We start from the raw sequence: 17,687 nt of genomic DNA, 5'->3' as shown, positions 1-17,687 counted from the left end.
GATTGAAGAGCACTGGTCAGAAAATCAGAAAAAGGAGCTCTGCTACTTTATATTCTTGTGACCCAGGGCAAGTAAAAATTCTTCAGGCTTCTTATCCCTAAAATGAGGGTAAGAAAATGCTTGTACCAAAGCACACAAGACTGTGAGGACTGGGAGAAATAAACAAATGTAACAATGCTTTGTAAAGTTCACAGATTTCATTGTTAATAATAGAATCACAGAAAGTGCTGGTAGTGGTCAGCATCTGTAAGATATGGCACTGGGTACCAGTGAGTCATTGGAGTTATTAGAGTTCAAAGTCCACAAATCCAGTCCTTTGAAGGATTTGAAGCTGGAGGCAAGGATGTCAAGGGAGAGAGAAGGCAGGACAACATTAGAGGGGCTAAAGTAGAAGAAGGAGCACAAGTTATATGCAGGCCTACGTGAGAGAAGGAACAAAGTCTCCAGTGGTTCTTTCAGTGGTCATGGTCTCACTGAGCAATGTGGTTAATGACCACTAAGTTCTTTTATCTGGCTTCACACTGGCCCTGCAACCCCATTTAGAATCAAGATTGGGCCAGGGTATGAGGTGAGGCTCACCTGTAAGAGGTAACTAAGTTAAACTATTCCTTAAATTAGAGGATTGAGGGCTAAAGGGGATGAGGGGAAGTGGCAGGAGTCCAAGTATGTACTTCTCCTGTTGTCACAACCTCATGAAATGGGACATATGCCTTCAAATAGTCTAATTTCCCTTTTGATTTCTCTCCTCTGAAGGATTTCATTCACTTTTATTTATTGTGAAATTAAATACATTCCAGTGTTATTAATATTGAAACCTCGGGGTAACAAATAGAATGTATATGTGTGTGCTCAGTCGCTTCAGTCGTGTCTGACTCTTTATGACCCCATGGACCATAGCCCACCACTCTTATCTGTCCGTGGGATTCTCCAGGCAAGAATACTGGAGAGGGTAGCCATTTCCTTCTCCAGGAGATCTTCTTAACTCAGGGATTGAACTCGTGTTTCCTGTATCTCCTGCATTGGCAGGAAGATTCTTTACCTCCTGAGCCATCGGGAAGCACAACAAATAGAATATATAGCAGTAAATATAGATATAGTCATTTAAACCAGGCCCATGCAAACTCTGTTCATTAAGTGTAGTGGAAAGAGCATGGGCTTCCATGTGTCAGGAACCATCTGAATTACCCCTGAGCTGGATTTCTCTCTCAATTTCTTCCTATCTGTGTGATCTTGAATATGACTGTATATGAGCCGCTATCTATAGAATCTGGAAAATGGAGATAAAAAATGTCTACCTGAATAGTTAGTGGAGGATTAAATCAGATCACCTAGCAAAAGAAACTGGTACAATGACTGGTATCCTTGTTTAACTGATTAATCAAATTTCAATAATTCTTATCTGATTTTCTAATAGAGGGCTTAGGCATATTCCTTTACCCCAATCCCATGGCGTCCACAATTCTCCTCCTCAACTTTAGCCATTTTTGCTTGATCCATCTCTTTGTCTTTTATGTTTTCTCCCTCCAACCTTTATTTCTAAGGAATCAAGATTCATGCGTTCTGGAATCTAGGACGACTTCTTTCTAGATGAAAAACTCTCTCCTTAGCTTCCTGAATATTGAATATATTCCCTTGGTTTTCTACTCAGAGAAGTTTTTCAATATTAGCCTTCCACTTTTTTTCATGGCCACTTTCTTATTTTGCATGATTTATCCTGTTATTATATCAAAGATTAAAAAAAAAAATTCTTCTCTCCACTTGTTCCGGAGTAACTTTTCTAGCCCTTTAGTGTTTGTCATCCTTTTCTGGCCACATTCAAGCCTTCCTACAAAGATGCAAAAACACACTGACCTAAAACCCACTTAATTATGGATGAGATCCCAACCAGTCTGGAGCTTTCACCACTTGGCTTAGAGGATGATAAGAGGCCTGTATTAAGACTCTAGGCTACCCTGTACTCACAGTCAATACTAACTTCAGCTAAACCTCTCCACTCATCCACAGGGGCCCAGAAATCTAGTTACTGAGGATTACTTATATTTTAGACTTTGTTAGTGAGGAAAATGCCAAAATCTTTCTCCTCTTCTTTTATGCATCCAAGTACTTTTGGATAACAGAACTGCAAAGTCTTTTATTGTGAGTTAAGAAAAGGGAAGAAAGTCCTTTCTATTTGCTTGGAAGTCCCACACATCTGGGTATGATCATTGTATAGCTGTAGTTAGTACAAAATAGAAACAGTCCACACATTCATTCATTCAGCAAATATTTATCAAGAATTTACAATATACAATGTAAAGTTCTGGATAAGGGGATTAGGATGAGTAGACATGGGCCTTGCTGAGATCTCACAGAGTTTTTATTATTGAATAGGGAAGATAAGCCACAAACAACTATAATACACAGCATAAAGGGATAAATGCCATACAAATGAAAGAGAATGTGTCTTCAGAGAGCGGAGAGATTCCTCCAGGCTGAAAACTTCATGTGATTAGTTTCCCTCAGTGACTGACCAAATGGTAAGACAGTCTCATGAAACCAGCTTCAGCAACAAGACTTAAAGTATTTCAATTTAATATAAGGAAAAAATGAAATTCAGTTGTCTCAACAATGAGCATAGTGTCATTGTATGAGGGCAGCCTGTGGACACCAGAAGACCCTGACAATTGCAGTGCTCTATTTGTAAAGCCTTCTTTCTTTTCCTCAGGTTGTGGAAATAGAATAGAACAGTCTTCAAAAAGAGCAAAGTGGAGAATTTCCAATTTTGTCTTTTAATAAATGGCTTCTTGACACTGCATAGAATGAAAATAATGATAGCTCTTTTGCCACCAAAGCATAATGACCTTTGTGGCCTTTCTCCTCACTCTGTACTCTGTACTTTACATGGTAAACAGCAATTTGAGTGGTGATATTATAAAAGATTTTAACCCTCTGTTGCTCAGCAAGTATGAAGCAGACACAGAGCCCATATTGTGCACACTGAATCAGGACTAATAGCAAAGGGGTGTTTCTGGATTTTCCTCTTCCCCCAGTTCACTGAAACAGAAAGGGTAGTATTAATAGAGAGCCCTTACTGAGAAGACAGAGGATCCGTGGATGGTCAGAAAACTTATAAATCTAAAACATTGAAGTTGACACTGCATGGGAACTTAGAATCTGAATTCTGTAGATGAAATTATTACCATCCTAAATTATTAGAAAAATAATGGAACAGTTAGATTTTAAATCTTTTGTTTTTACAGTTACGGAAAAAAAAAAAAAAAAAAAAAAAAAAAAAAACACGTAGCAGTGTAAGAACTCTTTGACTATTCTTTTTTTTCCCAAGTCATTTCTGTGAGTGCTAAGTTGTTTCAGTTGTGTCCGACTCTTTGCAACCCCATGGACTGTAGCCAACCAGGCTCCTCTGTCCATGGGATTTTCCAGGCAAGAATACTGGAAGGGATAAATGCCATATAATGAAAAGGATACCAGAACATTTGGGTTGCTGTGCCCTCTTCCAGGGGATCTTCCCGACCCAGAGATCAAACCCGTATCTCTTATGTCTCCTGCATTGGCAGGCGGGTTTTTTACCACTAGCACCACCTGGGAAGCCCCTTTCAGTCATTTCAGTTCAGTTCAGTTGCTCAATCGTGTCCGACTCTTTGTGACCCCATGGACTGCAGCACGCCAGGCCTCCCTGTCCATCACCAACTCCCGGAGTTTACTCAAACTCATGTCCATTGAGTCGGTGATGCCATCCAACCATCTCATCCTCTGTTGTCCCCTTCTCCTCCCGCCTTCAATCTTCCCCAGCATCAGGGTCTTTTCAAATGAGTCACCTTTTCACATCAGGTGGCCAAAGTATTGGAGCTTCAGCTTCAGCATCAGTCCTTCCAATGAATATTCAGGACTGATTCCCTTTAGGATGGACTGGTTGGATCTCCTTGCAGTCCAAGGGACTCTCAAGAGTCTTCTCCAACACCACAGTTCAAAAGCATCAGTTCTTTGGCACTCAGCTTTCTTTATGGTCCAACTCTCACATCCATACATGACTAATGGAAAAACCATAGCTTTGACTAGACAGACCTTTGTTGGCAAAGTAATGTTTCTGTTTCTTAATATGCTGTCTAGGTTGGTCATACCTTTTCTTCTAAGGAGTAAGCGTCTTCTAATTTCATGGCTGCAGTCACCATCTGCAGTGGTCTTGGAGCCCAAAACAATAAAGTCTCTCACTGTTTCCATTGTTTCCCCATCTATTTTCCATGAAGTGGTGGGACCAGATACCATGATCTTAGTTTTCTGAATGTTGAGTTTTAAGCCAACTTTTTCCCTATCCTCTTTTACTTTCATCAAGAGGCTTTTTAGTTCTTCTAAAACCAAGCTTCTCCAAAACTACAAGGTCCTAGGAAAGTGTAGAGAATTATCGAAAGCACTGAATGAATAGTTGATATTCTGTACAGACATTATCAACTCAAGTATGCTATTGAATAACTTTTTTGGATGACATTTTTATTGAGATAGAATTGACTAGAATGCCATATTTGTTTTAGGTGTACAATGTAATGATTTGACACTTTATTGTTCGTCAAAGAATTGTTGTTTAGTCACTAAGTCGTGTCTGACTCTTGCAACCCTATGGACTGTAGCCCACCAGGCTCCTCTGTCCATGGGATCTCCCAGGCAAGAATACTGAAGTGCATTGCCATTTCATTCTCTAGGGGATCTCTCCCACCCCCACAGATTAACCCCCCATCTCCTGCATTGGCAGGCGGGTTCTTTACCACTGAGCCACCTATGAAGCCCTCTTTAAAGAATGCTTAATTATAAAGCCTGACTCTGAATTTTAAATGTCATAGATGTGATAGAATAGCACCTTAATAGGGTTGCCAGATTTAGTAAATAAAATTAAAGGATGCCCAGTTAAACTTGAAATACCAAATAATTTGAGATACCAAAATAATTTTTTAGTATTATTATGACCCACACCACACCTGGCAACTCTAACGTTATTTAGAGGGTGTTGCTTGATTATATAATATTCCAGTGGGCTGGTTAATTTTTAGGAGGCCTGTTTGCTTTAAGTCTCTGGGTTTTCATCTTTCCCTGTTTCTGCATGTCTGCTAAGCATACAAGATTTATTTGAATGAATGGAAAGATCTTCAGTGAAGAAGACTATTCATTTTATAAATGAATTATTTTAAAGCCCTGCATCCCTCTGCAAAAAAAAAAAAAAGTGAACCAAAAGCCCTTTTTTGGCCATGCCAATTGCTCTTCACTTGTTGATCTGGGTTGAATTATCTAGATAAGTGTCTTAACTATAAGTGCCTCATTCTACACTTCTTAGTATAAAGGCTCAACCAGAATGAGGTGGGGGTCAGGTGGGGGAGGGAGGAGGCTAGGAGCCGAGTCAAAAAAAGTAGAAATATATTAAATTGAGAATTTGGAACACACCCAAAATGAATATGTAGTGAGCCAAAATATACACCTCATTTGGAGTTTTCCTTTATTTTAAAGCATTTCACCTCCTCAGCTAAAACTCAGCTAGTTTACCTGTTCTGATCATTTCAATGAGCATTTAATTCACACTTCCATCAGAAGGTTTAAAAATATCTGAAAAGTTGATGGTTCTGCATTTAGTTCTGAATAATTTTACAAGGAAAAATACACTCTCTTCACATTTGAATACCTTGATGTCTTGATGTTGGCATCTGGCATTACTTCTTATCCCCTACCCCGCAAAAAAAGATTAGTTCTCTCTCCACATCAGGCTAGCTCAGAGGACAGATTCTAAATATGATAAAATAGTACAAAAGAATCTCAGTAACATGGGCTGTTAACTAAGTTTATAACAATTTTCAGAGGGGCATTAAATTATGCAAATCAAAACTTATAGGAAAAAAATTTTTAGAGATTTTAAGTTGTTTCTTTATTGTGTCATAAGAAAACCTTTTAATGAAATCCAAGACAGCTTATCAAAGTTTTAACTGTGTTATGACAGATAATCTTCATGATGAAATAACCTTAAATATAATATTCAAAGTTTTAAATTGTTGCTTTTCAAACATTTCTTATAAATCTTTATTCTTTTAATTTTAAAATTATTTACATACTCCTGTCTTTTGTTTATATAATTTGTTAAAACACACAATTTTGTATATTATACTTGAAACCCCATGAGTTTTGAGCTATATAAGTAATATTATTTTATTTTACTGATGAAAAATATTGAGGTTTAGAGAGAGTGATATTCAAAAGCACACACAGCGATAAGTACCTCAGTTGCCTCTAGAAATGAGTTAGAACTCTATTTACGCAGTTTCGCATGTACTATCTGCCCTCTCAGGAATTTTTTAATGGAAAAATATTGGTGTGCTTTTGTTTATGATGATTATTAAATCTTTTGTTCAGCCCCCAAAACACTATACGGGCTTAAAAAGATATCATGTCCTCAAGATGCTGACATAAGCAAAAGCATACTTTCAGATAGAGCTTCAGTGTTGATTAAAATACATTTTTCTGTATGTGACTTTGTACCATATACATTATACAGTATATCTTTTGTCCAAGGGAGCTTCACTTATAATAACTAAATTTAAATATATGCCTACATGCAGATAAAAAGATATTTTAAGGGTAATTAAAAATTTCCCACACTATGAAATATATATATCTGACAATACTATTGGCATTTAAATAAGTATGTACTATAAAACCACAGTAACTAAGATTCTAATAACACAAAATACATGATAAATTAGTTATAGGTTAGCCATAAGTATATGTTTTCACTATAATTAAAAAAAATTGCCAAGCAAATTAAATCAGGTCCATAATCTTTAACACATGTACTCTGAGAATCTTTTAAGCATGTACACATACATGCACACACACATATACATAAATTATATAGTAATATGCTGACCATAAAATATTCTTTTTAATAAAAAATGTCTTGACAGAGCTTTGTAATGAAAACTTGATTAGCTTAGTTTAACTTAATGTACATTCTCAAACATAAGAACCTCATATTTTAACACACTGGAAGCTCTAACCAGAACATTTGAGTGATAAAAAGAAACAAAAGGCATACAGATTAGAAAGAAAGAAGTAAAGATATCTTTATTTGCAGATGAAGTGATCATATACATAGAAAATCCCCAAGAAGTTACAGCTAATAAGTGAATTCAGCAAATTTACAGGATATAAGATCAACATGCCAAAGTTAATTGTACTTCTATATATTAGCAATAAACAGTTCAAAAAGGGAATCAAGAAAACAATTACACTTATAACAGCATCAAAATTAGTAAAATACTTAGGAATAAATTTAACCAAAGAGGTGAAAGACTTATACATGTGAAACTACAAAATACTTTTGAAAGAAATCAAAGAAGCTCTAAATAAGTGAAAAGACAGCCTATGTTCATAGTTTGGAACACAGTATTGTTAAGATGGCAATTATGCGCAAAATGATTTACACATTCCACGCAATCTCTACTGAAATGTCAATGGCCTTTTCCCAGAAATGTAAAAACCAGTTTTCAGATTCATATGAACTTGCAAGGGGTCCTAAATAGTCAAAGCAATCTTGAAAAAGAACAATGTTGGAAGACTTACACTTCCAGATTTTAAAACTTACTGCAAAGCTACATGACCAGTGCGTTCTTTTGGCAAAACTCTATTAGCCTTTGCCCTGCTTCATTCCATATTCCAAGGCCAAATTTGCCTGTTACTCCAGGTGTTTCTTGACTTCCTATTTTTGCATTCCAGTCCCCTATAATGAAAAGGACATATTTTGGGGGTGTTAGTTCTAAAAGGTCTTGTAAATCTTCATAGAACCGTACAACTTCAGCTTCTTCAGCATTACTGGATGGGGCATAGACTTGGATTACTGTGATATTGAATGGTTTGCCTTGGAAAAGAACAGAGAACATTCTGTGGTTTTTGAGATTGCATCCAAGTACTGCATTTAGGACTCTTTTGTTGACCATGATGGCTACTCCATTTCTTCTGAGGGATTGCTGCCTGCAGTAGTAGATATAATGGTCATCTGAGTTAAACTTACCCATTCCAATCCATTTTAGTTCGCTGATTCCTAGAATGTTAACGTTCACTCTTGCCATCTCCTGTTTGATCACTTCCAATTTCCGTTGATTCATGGACCTAACATTCCAGGTTCCTATGCAATATTGCTATTTACAGCATCAGACCTTGCTTCTATCACCAGTTACATCCACAACTGTTTATTGTTTTTGCTTTGGCTTCATCCCTTCATTCTTTCTAGAGTTATTTCTCCACTGATCTCCAGTAGCATATTGGGCACCTACCAACCTGGGGAGTTCCTCTTTCAGTATCTTATCATTTTGCCTTTTCATACTGTTCATGGGGTTCTCAAGGCAAGAATACTGAAGTGGTTTGCCATTCCCTTCTCCCGTGGACCATATTCTGTCAGAATTCCCTCTTCCAACCACACAAGAGAAGACTCTACACATGGACGTCACCAGATGGTCAACACTGAAATCAGATAGATTATATTCTTTGCAGCCAAAGATGGAGAAGCTCTATACAATCAGCAAAAACAAGACCAGGAGCTGACTGTGGCTCAAATCATGAACTCCTTACTGCCAAATTCAGACTTAAATTGAAGAAAGTAGAGAAAACCACTAGACCATTCAGGTTTGACCTAAATCAAATCCCTTATGATTATACAGTGGAAGAGAGAAATAGATTTAAGGGCCTAGATCTGATAGATAGAGTGCCTGATGAACTATAGACTGAGGTTCATGACATTGTACAGGGGACAGGGATCCCTGTCCATCCCCATAGAAAAGAAATGCAAAAAAAGCAAAATGGCTGTCTGGGGAGGCCTTACAAATAGCTGTGAAGAGAAGCGAAAAGCAAAGGAGAAAAGGAAAGATATAAGCATCTGAATGAAGAGTTCCAAAGAATAGCAAGAAGAGATAAGAAAACCTTCCTCATTAATCAATGCAAAGAAATAGAGGAAAACAACAGAATGGAAAAAACTATAGATCTCTTCAAGAAAATTAGAGATACCAAGGAAACATTTCATGTAAAATGGGCTCCAAAAGGACAGAAATGGTAAGGACCTAACAGAAGCAGAAGATATTAAGAAGAGGTGGCAAGAATACACAGAAGAACTGGCCAAAAAACATTTTCATGACCAAGATAATCACGACAGTATGATCACTCACCTAGAGCCAGACATCCTGGAATATGAAGTCACGTGGGCCTTAGAAAGGATCACTATGAACAAAGCTAGTGGAGGTGATGGAATTCCAGTTGAGCTATTTCAAATCCTGAAAGATTATGCTGTGAAAGTGTTGCACTCATTATGCCAGCAAATTTGGAAAACTCAGCAGTGGCCACAGGACTGGAGAAGGTCAGTTTTCATTCCAATCCCAAAGAAAGGGAATGCCAAAGAACGCTCAAACTACCACACAATTGCACTCATCTCACACGCTAGTAAAGTAGTGGTCAAAATTCTCCAAGCCAGGCTTCAGCAGTATGTGAACCGTGAACTTCCAGATGTTCAAGCTGGTTTTAGAAAAGGCAGAGGAACGAGAGATCAAATTGCCAACATCCGTTGGATCATGGGAAGAGCAAGAGAGTTCCAGAAAAACATCTATTTCTGCTTCATTAACTATGCCAAAGCCTTTGACTGTGTGGATCACAATAAACTGTAGAAAATTCTGAAAGAGATGGGCATACCAGACCACCTGACCTGCCTCCTGCAGGTCAGGAAGCAACAGTTAGAACTGGACATGGAACAACAGACCGGTTCCAAATAGGAAAAGGAGTACGTCAAGGCTGTATATTGTCACCCTGCTTATTTAACTTATATGCAGAGTACATCATGAGAAACACTGGGCTGGAAGAAGCACAATCCGGAATCAAGATTGCTGAGAGAAATATCAATAACCACAGATAGGCAGATGACACCACCCTTATGGCAAAAAGTGAAGAGGAACTAAAGAGCCTCTTGATGAAAGTGAAAGAGGAGAGTGAAAAAGTTGGCTTAAAGCTCAATATTCAGAAAAGGAAGAACATGGCATCTGGTCCCATCACTTCATGGGAAATAGATGGGGAAGCAGTGGAAACAGTGTCAGATTTTATTTTGGGGGGCTCCAAAATCACTGAAGATGATGACTGCAGCCATGAAATTAAAAGACGCTTACTCCTTGGAAGGAAAGTTATGACCAACCTAGATAGCATATTCAAAAGCAGAGACATTACTTTGCCAACAAAGGTCCATCTAGTCAAGGCTATGGTTTTTTCTGTCGTCATGTATGGATGTGAGAGTTGGACCGTGAAGAAAGCTGAGTGCTGAAGAATTGATGCTTTTGAACTGTGGTGTTGGAGAAGACTCTTGAGAGTCCCTTGGACTGCAAGGAGATCCAACCAGTCCATTCTAAAGGAGATCAGTCCTGGGTGTTCTTTGGAAGGAATTATGCTAAAGCTGAAACTCCAGTACTTTGGCCACCTCATGGGAAGAATTAACTCATTGGAGAAGACTCTTATGCTGGGAGGGATTGGGGGCAGGAGGAGAAGGGGACAACAGAGGATGAGATTGCTGGATGGCATCACCGACTGGATGGATGTGAGTTTGCGTGAACTCTGGGAGTTGGTGATGGACAGGGAGGCCTGGCGTGCTGCAATTCATGGGGTTGCAAAGAGTGGGACACGACTGAGTGACTGAACTGAACTGAACTGACAAAGCTACATTAATTGTAAGACATAAGAATAGATATATCGACATATAGATTAGTGGAATAGAAAACAGAGTTCAGTAATAAACACTCACATTTATGATCAACTGATTTTTCCCCAAGAACATTCAATGGGGAAAGAATAGTCATTTGAACAAATGGTGCTGGGGCAACTAGGTATTCCCAGGTAAAAGAATGAAATTGGGCTCTTACTTCAGCTAAAATGGATCAGAGACCTATGTGTAAAAGATAGAACTATAGAACTTTTAGAAGAAAACAAATATGCCAAGTCTTTGTGACTTTGGATTTGGCAATGGCTTCTTAAATATGACACCAAAGTCACAAAAAACAAAAGTAAAAATTTGTGAATTGGACTTCATCAAAACTAAAATCATTTTTCCATCCAAGAACATTATTAAGAGCAAAAAGACAAGCCACAGAATGGGAGGCAATACTTGCAATCACATTCCTGATAAGGGTCCAGTATTCAGAAATTTTTGAGATCTCTTATAATTCTGCAACAAAAAGGTTATTTCTTATAAAACTCTCAGAACACTAGAAATAGAAACTGTCTCAATTTGAAAGCATTCTCGTCCATGAAAACTCTGAAGATATAATCACACTTAATGGTTCAGGAACAAGAGGAGGAGGTTTGCTCTTTCCACTTCTATTCAACATTGTACTGAATGTTCTAGTAAGTATAACTAGTAAGTATAATAAGCTGAGACATAAAGGGCATTTGAGAAGCCGCTGCCTCCCGGGAGCTGGCCGTGCGTTTCGGCCCCGTGCCCGCCCACTGCCTGCTCGCGCGGCCCGCGGCCCGCGGGCTCCCAGTAAGGACGGCGGCTCGGGGATCCGAGGCGGCAAGGGGAGAGGGCGCGCGTCGCGACCCGGGGGACCAGAGTGAGCTGCCCGCGTCCCCTTGGTCCCTGCTCCTCCTCGGCCCACGCGTGCCCTCCACGACTTTTCTCCGTGGGAACCCGGGAGCCGGCGCCTCTGCTGTGCCCTCCCAGGGGCCAGGGCAGGTGGCATCTCCTCGGGGCCAGTTTGTCCCCAGGCCATCAGCGATCGAAAGCAAAAGGAACTGCGTTCGGTGTGCTCGAGCTGGATCAAAGAAGACTAGAAACATGTCGGAGTTTTGGTTAATTTCTGCCCCCAGAGATAAGGAAAATTTACAAGCCCTGAAGAGGATGAACACAGTAACCTCCAAGTCTAACCTGTCTTATAACACCAAATTCACGATTCCTGACTTCAAGGTGGGGACCTTGGATTCCCTTGTTGGCCTCTCTGATGAGCTGGCGAAGCTTGATATCTTTGCTGAAAGTCTCATAAGGAGAATGGCCCAGAGCGTGGTGGAAGTGATGGAAGACGCCAAGGGAAAGGTCCAGGAGAACCTTCTGGCCAACGGAGTTGACCTAACGTCCTTTGTGACCCACTTCGAATGGGACGTGGCCAAGTATCCCGCAAAGCAGCCACTGGTGAGCATGGTGGATATTCTGGCAAAGCAACTGGCACAGATCGACCTGTGCCTTCGAGATAGACCTGAAGTCCTGAACAGCTGCCTACAACACTCTGAAGACAAACCTAGAGAATCTGGAGAAGAAATCCATGGAAAACCTTTTCACTCGGACCCTGAGCGACATTGTGAGCAAAGAAGACTTCGTGCTAGATTCTGAGTACCTGATCACACTGCTGGTCATTGTCCCCAAGCCGAGTTACATACAATGGCAAAAACGCTATGAATCCCTCTCATGGTGGTCCCACGGTCAACCAAGTTGGTCGCTGAGGACAAGGAGGGCGGCCTCTTCACCGTGACTCTGTTTTGAAAAGTGATCGATGATTTCAAAACCAAAGTCAAAGAGAATAATTTCAGTGTACGAGAATTTTACTATGGTGAAAAAGAAATTAAAAGGGAAAGGGAAGAGATGACCCGATTGCTGTCGGATAAGAAGCAACAATATCAAACTTCCTGTGTTGCTCTTAAAAAGGGATCATCCACCTTCCCGGACCACAAGGTTAAGGTAACCCCGCTAGGGAACCCTGATAGGCCCTCTGCGGGGCAGAGTGGCAGAGAGAGAGAGAATGAGGGCGAGGGTGAGGGCCCAGTGCTGTGATGGCTCAAGGTCCACTTCAGTGAAGCCTTTGTTGCCTGGATCCACATCAAGGCACTGAGAGTGTTTGTGAAGTCTGTGCTCAGGTATGGACTGCCAGTGAACTTCCAGGCGGTTCTCCTCCAGCCTCATAAGAAGTCATGCACCAAACGTTTACGACAGGTTCTGAACTCCATCGTCAGGCATCTGGATGAAATTGCAGCTGCAAGTATATTGGATGCATCCGTGGAGATCCCTGGACTCCAACTCCGCAACCAAGACTAATTTCCTTACGTCTACTTCCACATCGACCTTAGTCTTCTCGACTAGAAAGATGAGCTGGTACCGCTAAACTTGAGTATTCCTGTGAACTACTACAGACACTTCTTTCCTCTAGTCCGAGAACAATTTAAGTTTCCTACAGATTTTAGATTTTTAGAGAAATTGCTCACAAAGATTAGAGACAGTTGTATTTATTTTTTGTAAGTTACAGTAAAGAAATGTTCTCAGTCCAAAAAAAAAAAAAGGGCATTTGAATTGGGAGGAAAGAAGTAAGACTGTCTTTGTTCACACATAACATGATCATTTATATAGAAGATATTAAACCTACAAAAAAAGCTACTAGATATAAAAAATGCGTTAACAACATTGCAGGATACAAGGTAATAGAAACATCAATGTTTTTTCTATATATTAGTAACTAACAATTGGAAATTGTATTTAAATAAAACAATACCATTGACAAGAGCATAAAAAGACATGAAATACATAGGTGTAAATCTAACAAAAGATGCTAAAGACTAGTATACTGAAAACTACAAAACAAAATTAAAGAAATTATAAATAAATAGATATATGGTGTTTATTGACCAAAAGACTCATTTTTGTCATTTTGTCAGTTTTATCTAAATTGATGTTTAAGATCCATATATTATATTCAAGTTCATCTGGAAAGACAAAGGACTAGCTAAAACAACTTTGAAAAAATGTGCAAAGTTTGAGGAGTAAGAGTATCTGTTTTCAAGACTCATTATAAATTTATAATAGTCAAAACCTTATGTTACTAGTGTCTTTGCACTAGTTTATCTTTATAAACATGTAGGTCAATGGAACAGAATAGAGAGTTAAGAAATAAGCCCATACATATATATGCTGCTTACTTTCAACAATGAATCAAATGCAGTTCAGTGGAGAAAGAATAGTTTTTTTTCCCCCAATTGTGCTGGAACAATTAAATATCTATATGAAAAAGCATTAATGCAGGTCCATACATTTGTCATAAATGAAAATTTACCCCAAATGGTTCATAGACCTAAATTTAGAACCTCAATATATAAAACTTCTAGAAGAAATCATAGGAGAAAAGTTTTGCATCCTTGGATTCAGAAAATATTTCTTAGATATGACACCAAAAGTATTTACAATCTGTAAAAGCCAAAAGTTGATAAAATGGGTTTCATCAAAACTTTTAAATTCTGCTCTTTGAAAGACACTGTTAAAAGAATGTAAAGACAAGCCACTGAATGGCTGAAAATTTTGTACTTAGGTGATAAAGACTTGCATGCACAATAACAAACAACCAAATTTAAATGTGGGTAAGATTTGAAAATATATGAATGGCAAATAGACAAATGAAAATATACTCATCATTAGTCATTGAAGAAATGAAAATTAAAGCCACAAAATACGTTACCACCACACATCCATGGACATGCTATGCTATGCTATGCTAAGTCACTTCAGTCGTGTCCAACTCTGTGTGACCCCAAAGCCGGCAGCCTACCAGGCTCCTCCGTCCATGGGATTCTCCAGGCAAGAGTACTGGAGTGGGGTGCCATTGCCTTCTCCATCCATGGACATACCTCACTTTATTGTGTTTCATTTTATTGCATTTTTTAGATCCTGCTCTTTTTACAAATTGAAGGTTTGTGGTAACCCCGTGTCTAGCAAGTCTAAGGGTGCCACTTTTCCACTTCATGTCTGTCTCATTTTGGTAAGTCTCAAAATATTTCAATTTTTTATTACTTTTATATTTGATATGGTGATCTGTGATCAGTTATCTTTGATATTATGGTTCTAATTTTTGGCAGGGGAGAAGGGCACCACAAACCATGCCCATATGAGATGGTGAACTTAACCAGTAAACGTTTTGTGTGTTCTGACTGGTCGATCGACCAGACATTCCCCCAGCTCTCTCCTTCTCCTGAGGCCTTCTCATTCCCTGAAATACAACAACATTAAAACTAGGCCAATTAACAACCCTATAGTGGCCTCTAAGTGTTCGAGTTAAAGAGTCAATCAAAAACGATAAGTTCCTACTGTATAGCAGAGAGAACTATATTTAATATCCTATGATAAACCATAATAGAAAAAAATGTTAAAAAGAATATACATATATATGTAAAACTGAATCATTTTGCTGTACAGCAGAAATGAACACAACATTGTAAATCAACTATACTTCAACAAAAGAGTCAATTCAGCAAACTTTATTTAATCATTTTTTAAAGAAAATTCCACAGCCATCCCAATCTTCAGCAAGTACCACCCTGATCAGTCAGTGGCCATGAACATAAGGCAAGACCATCTCCCACTAAAAATATTAGGACTCACTGAAGGCTTGGATGATGGTTGGCATTTTTTTGCAACAAAATATTTTAATTGTTTTTATATATATTTTAATAATCTGTTGCACACTTAGTAAACTATAGTATAGTGTAAACACAACTTTTATATGCACTGGGAAACTAAAAAATTTTGTGACTAAATTTATTATGATATATTCACTTTATTATGATACTCACTTTATTAGTCTAGTAGTCTAGACCTTAACCCACAATTATCTCTGGGGTATGCCTGTATTAGAATGAAAATGACTGACCATACCAAGTGTTGACAAGGATGTGGAGGAACCTGAACACCCATATACTGCTTGTGGGGATACAAAATGTAAAATCACTTTGGAAGCCAGTTTGGCAGCTTCTTTTTTTTTAATTAAATTTATTTTAATTAGATGCTGATTACTTTACAATATTATATTGGTTTTGCCATACATCAACATGAATCTGCCATGGGTGTACACGTGTTCCCAATCCTGAACCCCCCTCCCACCTCCCTCCCCATACCATCCCTCTGGGTCATCTCAGTGCACCAGCCCCAATCTTCCTGTATCCTGCATCAAACCTGGACTGGTGATTCATTTCTTATATGATATTATACATGTTTCAATGCCATTCTCCCAAATCATTGCCCCCTCCTTCTCCCACAGAGTCCAAAAGACTGTTCTATACATCTGTGTCTCTTTTGCTATCTCTCATACAGGGTTATTGTTACCATCTTTCTAAATTAAATATATATGCCTTAGTATACTGTATTGGTGTTTTTCTTTCTGGCTTACTCCACTCTGTATAATAGGTTCCAGTTTCATCCACCTCATTAGAACTGATTCAAATGTATTCTTTTTAATGGCTGAGTAATACTCCATTGTGTATATATACCACAGCTTTCTTATATCCATTCATCTGCTGATGGACATCTAGGTTGTTTCCACGTCCTGGCTACTATAAACAGTGCTGTGATGAACATTGTGGTACATGTGTCTCTTTCAATTCTGGTTTCCTCGGTGTGTATGCCCAGCAGTGGGATTGCTGGGTCATATGGCAGTTCTATTTCCAGTTTTTTTTTTAAGGAATCTCCACACTGTTCTCCATAGTGGCTGTACTAGTTTGCATTCCCACCAACAGTGTAAGAGGTTTCCCTTTTCTCCACACCCTCTACAGCATTTATTGCTTGTAGACTTTCAGATCGCAGCCATTCTGACTGGCGTGAAATGGTACCTCACTGTGGTTTTGATTTTCATTTCTCTGAGAATGAGTGATGTTGAGCATCTTTTCGTGTGTTTATTGGCCATCTGTATGTCTTTGGAGAAATGTCTGTTTAGTTCTTTGGCCCATTTTTTGATTGAGTCGTTTATTTTTCTGGAATTGAGCTTCAGGGTTAGCTTGTATATTTTTGAGATTAATTCTTTGTAAGTTGCTTCATTTGCTATTATTTTCTCCCATTCTGAAGGCTGTCTTTTCACCTTGCTTATAGTTTCTTTTGTTGTGCAGAAGCTTTTAATTTTAATTAGATCCCATTTGTTTATTTTTTCTTTTGTTTCCAATATTCTGGGAGGTGGGTCATAGAGGATCCTGCTATGATTTATGTCGGAGAGTGTTTTGCCTATGTTCTCCTCTAAGAGTTTTATAGTTTCTCATCTTATGTTTAGATCTTTAATCCATTTTGAGTTTATTTTTGTGTATGGTTTTAGAAAGTGTTCTAGTTTCATTCTTTTACAAGTGGTTGACCAGTTTTTGCAGCACTACTTGTTAAAGAGATTGTCTTTTCTCCATTGTATATTCTTGCCTCCTTTGTCAAAGATAAAGCAGCTTCTTAAAATATTAAACATATACTTAACATATGATATACCCATTAAACTCTTAAGCAATTATTCAAGAAAAATTAAAGAATTATGTCCATGAAAATTCTTTTACACAAATGTTCATAACATTTTTATTTGTAACATAGCCCCAAACAGGAAACATCCTAAATATCCTTCAACAAATGAAAGGATAAACAAAGTGATATATCTTACAATGTAATACTACTCAGTATTAAAAAGAAATGAAATTTTCATACATGCAAAAACTTGAATGGAACTCAAAATAATTATGCTTAGTGAAATGAGCTAGCCAAAAAGTGAATTCAGACTGTATGATTCCATGTTTATATAAAATATTATAATATGCAAATAAGCCTGCAGTGAACAAAAGATTAGTGGTTGCCTGGGAATGCAGAAGGTAGGGATTGAGTGTTAGGAAAGGATGACAAAGGGGTGCCAAGAGAACTTTTCAGG

The 17,687-nt window shown here is 38.4% G+C and overlaps 1 long non-coding RNA gene and 1 pseudogene across 1 annotated transcript in view; both read left to right on the top strand.

The window, feature by feature from the left end:
* LOC139181260 (uncharacterized) overlaps window positions 1-17,687 on the top strand; it is a 113,857-nt gene that overhangs the window by 22,216 nt on the left and 73,954 nt on the right. The gene's annotated exons all lie outside the window — the stretch shown is intronic.
* Window positions 10,650-15,750, top strand: LOC139181131 (V-type proton ATPase subunit C 2 pseudogene; annotated as a pseudogene).

The sequence above is a fragment of the Bos indicus genome, chromosome X, assembly GCF_029378745.1.
Source record: "Bos indicus isolate NIAB-ARS_2022 breed Sahiwal x Tharparkar chromosome X, NIAB-ARS_B.indTharparkar_mat_pri_1.0, whole genome shotgun sequence".
Lineage (NCBI taxonomy): Eukaryota > Metazoa > Chordata > Mammalia > Artiodactyla > Bovidae > Bos > Bos indicus.
Note: the sequence above shows the minus strand (reverse complement) of the source record. Positions and strands in the feature narration are given on the sequence as shown.